Genomic DNA, 6,909 nt, shown 5'->3' on the forward strand with positions numbered 1-6,909 from the left:
TATGGGAACATGAATCTCAACATTGTCCAGGGTGTTAAATGAAATAATGATAATAATAATAAAATAAAGAGAATATTTTAATTTGAAACTTGATGGATAAAACAGAGTACCTACAATTAAGAAAGAGTCAGTAAATGGAATGTTAGATATTAACAAATTTCCAGAGCACAGAATTAGACAAAGAGATGGAAAATATTAAAAAATATATTAATAGACATTATCAATGAAGTAGAAGGAAGGAACATGTGTATCCAACTCCAGGGTTTGGGCAACAATGAGAAAAAAATATTTAAAGAGATGATTACTGAACATTCATGAAAATAAACAAAGAATGAAATACTGCCATTTGCAGCAACACAGTGGTCCTAGAGAATAGCATGCTAAATGAAATAAGTCTGAGAGAGAAAGACAGATACTATATGATATCGCTTAGATGCGGAACCTCAAAAAAAATACAGATGAATCTATGCACAAAACAAATGAACTTACATAGAAAACAAAGCTATGTTTTACCAAAGTGGGAGAGGAGTGGAGGGACAGATTAGGAATATGAGAATAACAAATTATATACATGAAATAATTAAGCATCAAGGATTCACTGTAGAGTACAGGCAATCATACTTGATGTCTTGTAATAATATATAATATTGAGTCCCACTAGATGTTTCACAGCTAGTGTGAACCTTTTCATTTTTCAAACAGAAAGTTAACTTGGTTTGGTTACTCTCTTTTCCTTTTTCTTGAAAAACCCAATCTTCCATTTGAGAAATGGAAATAACTATGGAGGTAAACACCTTGGAACCTAGGGGAATAAGTTGCCAGCTAGCTAGTAGTTTTATTGTGGAGTGACTCATACATCTGTGTTGCTTGTCCATGATTATTATTGGGGCTCTGCATCTTTTGTTTAGATCTTTTTGTTCTTCCCCTCAGAAAAATAGAGACCTTCTCTAAAGGAAACCATGTGCTTCATCAGGGCTGCATATGTTTCCCTCCTGTTTTGCAAAAGAGAAACTTAGCTAGAGCTGGAAGAATTTCCTGAGCTTCCTTGGGTGTGAGTAATAATATTGCTTATATACATATGGCTGGGTCCCTACTCTGTGTAGCAGAAATTGGCACCACACTGTAAATCAACTATACTTTAATAATAGTAATTTTTTTTAAAAAAGATCTCTGCCCTCTAGTGCCCAGAGCCTGGCTGATTCAAAAGATGAAAAGTAAATTTACAGTCTGAAAATTCCCGGGAGAACTTAAGAATATAACCTTAGATGACTGGTTAGTGATTATGCTAAGTTTCTTTTTTATAAATGCTTTTGGGAAAGCAATTTCTTCCAGCCTTCAAAGGTACAAATTCTTAGAATCTGCTTCAGTTTATATTTAGCTCTTCCAGGGAAAATTTCCTGCAGGCATCAGTATAAAAGGGATGACTCGTAGGGAGTGTAGGTGCACAGGCCTTTAGCAGGTATATAAAAGTGTTCCTTGTTTAGTCTTGATTCAGATCAGGTAAAAACAAATTATATCTGCAACCTTAAGACCAGACCATATCCCTGTGTAATGGCTATATATTTCTCTGTGAATTCTACATAGATTCAAGGGTATCTAACTCTTGATTTCCCTTGGAAAACAATAGGATTTCTTCCAGAAAAGCAATCTTGAAGATATTTGCAGAGAATTAATCTAGCTTGTTTGAGTCACTGGTTTATAGTCTTGCATTTCATTTCAGGTTTATATGCCAGAGAAAGCCTATAGCACAGTGGGTACCAAAGGTGTAGAATGCATGAAGCAGGTATTTTCCTAAGAGACAGAAATTAACCTGAAGGCAACTCAGAGGGAATCATCCTGATATTTTTTTGTTTTAGTCTAATTACATGTTGTTTGCCGTTTGTTCTCTCTGTTATTGTGAAGCCATCCATTAATCATAATATAAATATCTGGGTAAGAGTAGAGCATGCTTTATTGATGCTTAGTTTTAATTGTATATTACAAGCTGAATTTGATTAAGGGAGAATTATTAAATGTTTGAAATGTTTAGGTTTTCTGTGACTTCTGAATATCTAATCTCCCTTTCAAATGATCATCCTTCTAAAATAGATTAGACTGACTGGGGCCAGATAAGGTAAGTTAATTGTATGGAAAGGAAATTTGTCTTGTGGTTATGTACTAGGTACCATACTAGGGAAATTTACATGGTAATTTCATGTATATCTCATTATTTTCTTTAACTAGTTATCAGTATCACAATTATATAAGGATTCTGAGATACATGCAGGTCAAATGTCCTTTCTGTGGAATTTTTCTATAAAATTGAAAAAGGATACTTTGTTTCTTATTGTAAATTCTTAGTAAAAGGTTTTGGAAAGCAAAATATTTAAAACAATTGTTGGAGCCAAAGTTTGTTGATTGTCTAATTTTACGCTGGATGAGAGGGCTTTGCCTTTTGTTAATCCATAAATAAATAAATTCTGACCTGGTGGCAGCTTTTATATAAACCTAAGTATTAAAAATTGAAGTGAAAAATTAGCTGGTCATTAGGATTTATTAATTCACCTAATGGCAAATGTGTGTATGTCAGAAACATTAAAAAACTGATAGATCCCTATTGGTTGTATACTCATTTTGAATCGACGTAATTAATTATAGTTCTCTACTCTATTTTATACTTGTCAGCTTTTCTAATTCTTTTGTTATTGCCTTTATAAAAACCACTTCCAGTACTTTCTTTATATATGATTTAATGTTTTGAAATGTTTCCTTTAATCAAAGGAAGGTCATTTTTTCCTTGACTATCATTCTATCCCTTCAGTTTATTTATTAGTTTGTGTCATTGTTAGTATCTTAGCGACATTTACTTGATAGCTACCATTAATTTCCTTAACATTATTTAATTAACAGTAAATAATTAATTCCTTACCAGTATAAACTGGGACATTAAAAACTTACTGTGACAAGGTGTTACAAAATAATTTGACTTTTTTTTTTTTTTTTTTGCCTTTTCTGGGGCTGCTTCCTGTGGCATATGGATGTTCCCAGACTAGGGGTTGAATCAGAGCTGAAGCTGCTGGCCTGCACCACAGCCACAGCAACACAGGATTCGAGCCGCGTCTGCAACCTACACCACAGCTCAGGGCAATGCCAGATCCTTAACCCACGAGCAAGGCCAGAGATCAAACCCGCAACCTCTTGGTTCCTAGTCGGATTCGTTAACCACTGCACCACAACGGGAACTCCATGAAATAATTTGAAATCACAGAAATGCTAGTCTACACCATAATTCTTATAACTGTAAAAGTGTATTTTTACAGTGATCTAGCATTATCACGTATGTGCCATTTTGTAAAGAATTTGAAATATAGATTCAAATAGTTCCTACTATTTCTGTCCTCCATGATTTGCTGTCACCTCTGCTTTCATCCAAAGGAGGCAGTGCCAGACTGAATGAAAATCAGATTTAGTTTCTATGAGTGACTGTTTATTGGCTTTCTGATTTGGGATATTGGTTGAGTTACTTTTGAGCAGATTCTCTTGTATCAAAACAATGAATTGGATCATCTTTCTATGACTAAGTCATTCTAATAATTATCCTCCTTTTTAGTTAATGATTCTCTTTAAATCAGCTTAGATTTATTTAAATGAAAATTATAAGTCATTGTTATATTATAGACATCTCTTATAACTGCAATTGTGAAAATATATTTTTAAAGAACCAGGAAAAATTAATGCATTCTATTCAGGTACCTTAGTCTGTAGAAAATATGATAAGATCCATTGCCTTTTGTTAAAAAAAGAGACTAGAAAGGTGAGATATTAAAGATATAATACAGTCAAGTCAAAATCATCTCCCTCATGTCATCAGATATATTGAATAAGATGGTACTTAAATGTATTGTCATGTCTATTTGTTAGCCTAAATTAGCTCATGTAGTAATATAGCTATATGACTTGGGCATTGCTGGATTTGTTGATCTTTACATAGTTTTATAACAAAAATTTATATATTTTAAAAAGATACTTGAATATGGTCTTCCTAGCTGATCTAAAAATAAGGTCAAAGTGCTGTCTGGATTTTACCCAAGTCCCCACCGGAGTGAAGAATAGCATTTAGGTGGGATCCCCTCTATGGAGGCCTTCTTTCCAGTCTTGCATACTTCATGTCTTAAAAATTATACAGAAAATGATGTAAACAAATTCATTAAACAATCTCTCATTCCTCCAACAAATAATACTTAAATGCTTGCTGATCATAAGCTGTCCTTTATTGTCTTTTTAATATCTATTACTGAATTGCAGTGCCTACACAGTAAACATATAAGTATATAAAAACATACCAAAGGTGCAGAGTTCAAACACACTAGTGCAGTTTAAGCAGTTTTCTTTTCCCTTTACCTGTCACACCACTAATTTTAAAAAATGCACAGTTTACCACAAAAGCATTAACTTTAACACTAAAAAGGTAAATGGAAGAAATGCATATAGCTTACAATTGTTTTTATGAGATTAATCTTTCACAAGCCTTCTAATATTTACAGTTACATATTCCATTATCATAAAAGTGACTCCCAGGTACATTTTGTCTCACTCATGGCAAATTAAATCATCTGTATTGCAAATAAGTTGTCCAATCAAGCAGTTAAAAATTCAGGTAAATAAATCATAATTTTATTTATATTCCTTGTATATATGCATGCAGAAAATACAGGGAAGTAGTCTGCATCCTGTTGGAGAAACATAAATGACATAAAATGAAAATTTTCTATGTAGGACAAAACCACATTTAACTTATCACTATAACACATACCCAGAAGTAATGCAATAAAAGTTCATTTTTCTCTAAACATTATCAATAATATTCACATAATTTTCCCTTTCCCTTTAGGCAATAATAATATGTTAATCACTAAATTTTAAAACTGAGGAACAGTAACTTGAATACATAATTAATTTTACTGATATAACAGTAATTTTGGGTAGAAATGAAAAATACTAGGGAGAGAATTTTTCTATAATTCCCAAGAACAAATAAAATCAATAATAATATTTTATTAATTTACTTTCCATGGTTAATGATTTTACATGATTATAAATATTTCTATCCAAATGTCCATTTTTTAAATTTTTTCTTTCAGATACACATCTATTTTTGGATAGCATACAAGAAAAATAGAATATGACAAATCAGAGAAATATATCAGAGTTCATTCTTTTGGGCCTTTCTTCTGACCAGAAGATATTTTGCTTTATATTGTTCATATTCTGTTATGTTGCCATCTTGGTGGGAAACCTTCTGATCCTTGTCTCCATTTGATGCAGTATCCTTTTTCACCAACCAATGTACTATTTCCTCAGCCACTTATCCTACATGGACATCTGCTATACCTCCTGTATGACACCCAAACTGATAGGTGACCTGCTTCTGGAAAGGAAAACCATCTGTTACGGTAATTGCATGTTGCTGGTCTTTTCCTTGCATTTCTTGGGAATGATTGAAATCTTCATCCTTACAATCATGGCCATTGACTGCTGTGTTGCCATCTGCAAGCCTCTCCACTACATGATTGTCATGAAATATAGACAAGATGCAATCCTCTGGTCTTGGCTGCCTGGACTGGGGGGGGCTGTCCATTCCTTTTCTCTGTTCTCTATGATCATCAATTTGCCCTTCTATGGCCCCCGTGAAATTGATCACTATTATTGTGATATTTTTCCCTTTGCTGAAAGTGGCCTGTAGGGATTCCCACATTACTGGTGTCCTTGTGGTTGCCAATTCAGGAATGGTTGCCTTAGTAACCTTTCTTCTCTTGTTTGGGTCTTATGTCATCATATTATTTACCTTAAGACATCACTCAGCTGAAGGAAGGTGCAAAGCCCTCTCTTAGCTGTGGGTCCCACATCACTGTGATTGTTTTATTTTTTGGACCTTCTATCTTTGCCTACCTCAGACTCCCCACCACTTTCCCTGAGGATAAAATATTTTCTCTCTTTTATACCATCATAGCTCCTATATTCAATCCTTTAATCTATACTTTGAGAAATACAGAGATGAAAAAGACCGTGAGATAGGTTTGGTGTCCAAAGATATTTTCAGAAGAAAAGCATAATTGATTTGTCCTACTCAATATGCTAAAAACTATATGCCAGTTAAAAGTAAACTTGGAATCAGAAAGATCTATTAGCTCTGAGATCATTGAACTTAAAATGTTCATATTATAAGTATCAAAGGTAATAAGCTGAAGAATTAAAATTTTCATTAGTGACAATGAGATTGGGTAGGGATAAATGTGAATTAAAGATATATTAATCTGAAAAAAATAGTTGTTATGTCATACAGAGTAGGTAATTCTGAAGCTGACTGAATTTTAATAGTCATTTACATGTGAAATTTGAACATGGAATTAGACAACTTTTTGGAATTTGTAAAAATACAATAGACTAAAAGTGCTTTTCAGAAAATAAAATCAATATATATTTTATTATTGATCTTTATTTCCTGTTAGGATATTCAATCTTGTATGATGATAGTTTGAAATAAATTATGCAATGAAAAATCCACAGGGGAGTTCCTGTCATGGCACAGTAAAAACAAATCTGACTAGGAACCATGCGGTTGTGGGTTTGATCCCTGGCCTTGTTCAGTGGGTTAAGGATCCAGTGTTACTGTGCACTGTGGTGTAGGTTACAGATGAAGCTTGCATTCTGCATTTCTGTTGCTGTGATGTAGGTCGGCCAGTTTGACCCCTAGCCTGGGAACCTCCATATGCAGCCCTAAAAAATAAAAGGGAAAAAGAATTCAACAGAGATCATTTGGTTTAATGTGTAAAGATAAAAAGGATGGTTATACCTGTCCCCTAGGAACTGTAACAAGCCCTTTCCATCTCCCTTAGAGTATAAAAGGCAGGAACAAAGTGACTGATGGCA

At 33.6% G+C, this 6,909-nt stretch overlaps 1 pseudogene; it reads left to right on the top strand.

Moving 5' to 3' along the window:
• Nucleotides 1–5,161: 5,161 nt before the first annotated feature.
• On the top strand, nt 5,162–6,096 carry LOC100737598 (olfactory receptor 4P4-like; annotated as a pseudogene).
• The last annotated feature ends 813 nt before the right edge of the window (nt 6,097–6,909 follow it).

The sequence above is a fragment of the Sus scrofa genome, chromosome 1 (genome assembly GCF_054392235.1).
Source record: "Sus scrofa isolate SSC_HxYL_T2T_F1_AM1 chromosome 1, Sscrofa_HxYL_maternal_Yorkshire_Landrace_v2.0, whole genome shotgun sequence".
Taxonomy (NCBI): domain Eukaryota; kingdom Metazoa; phylum Chordata; class Mammalia; order Artiodactyla; family Suidae; genus Sus; species Sus scrofa.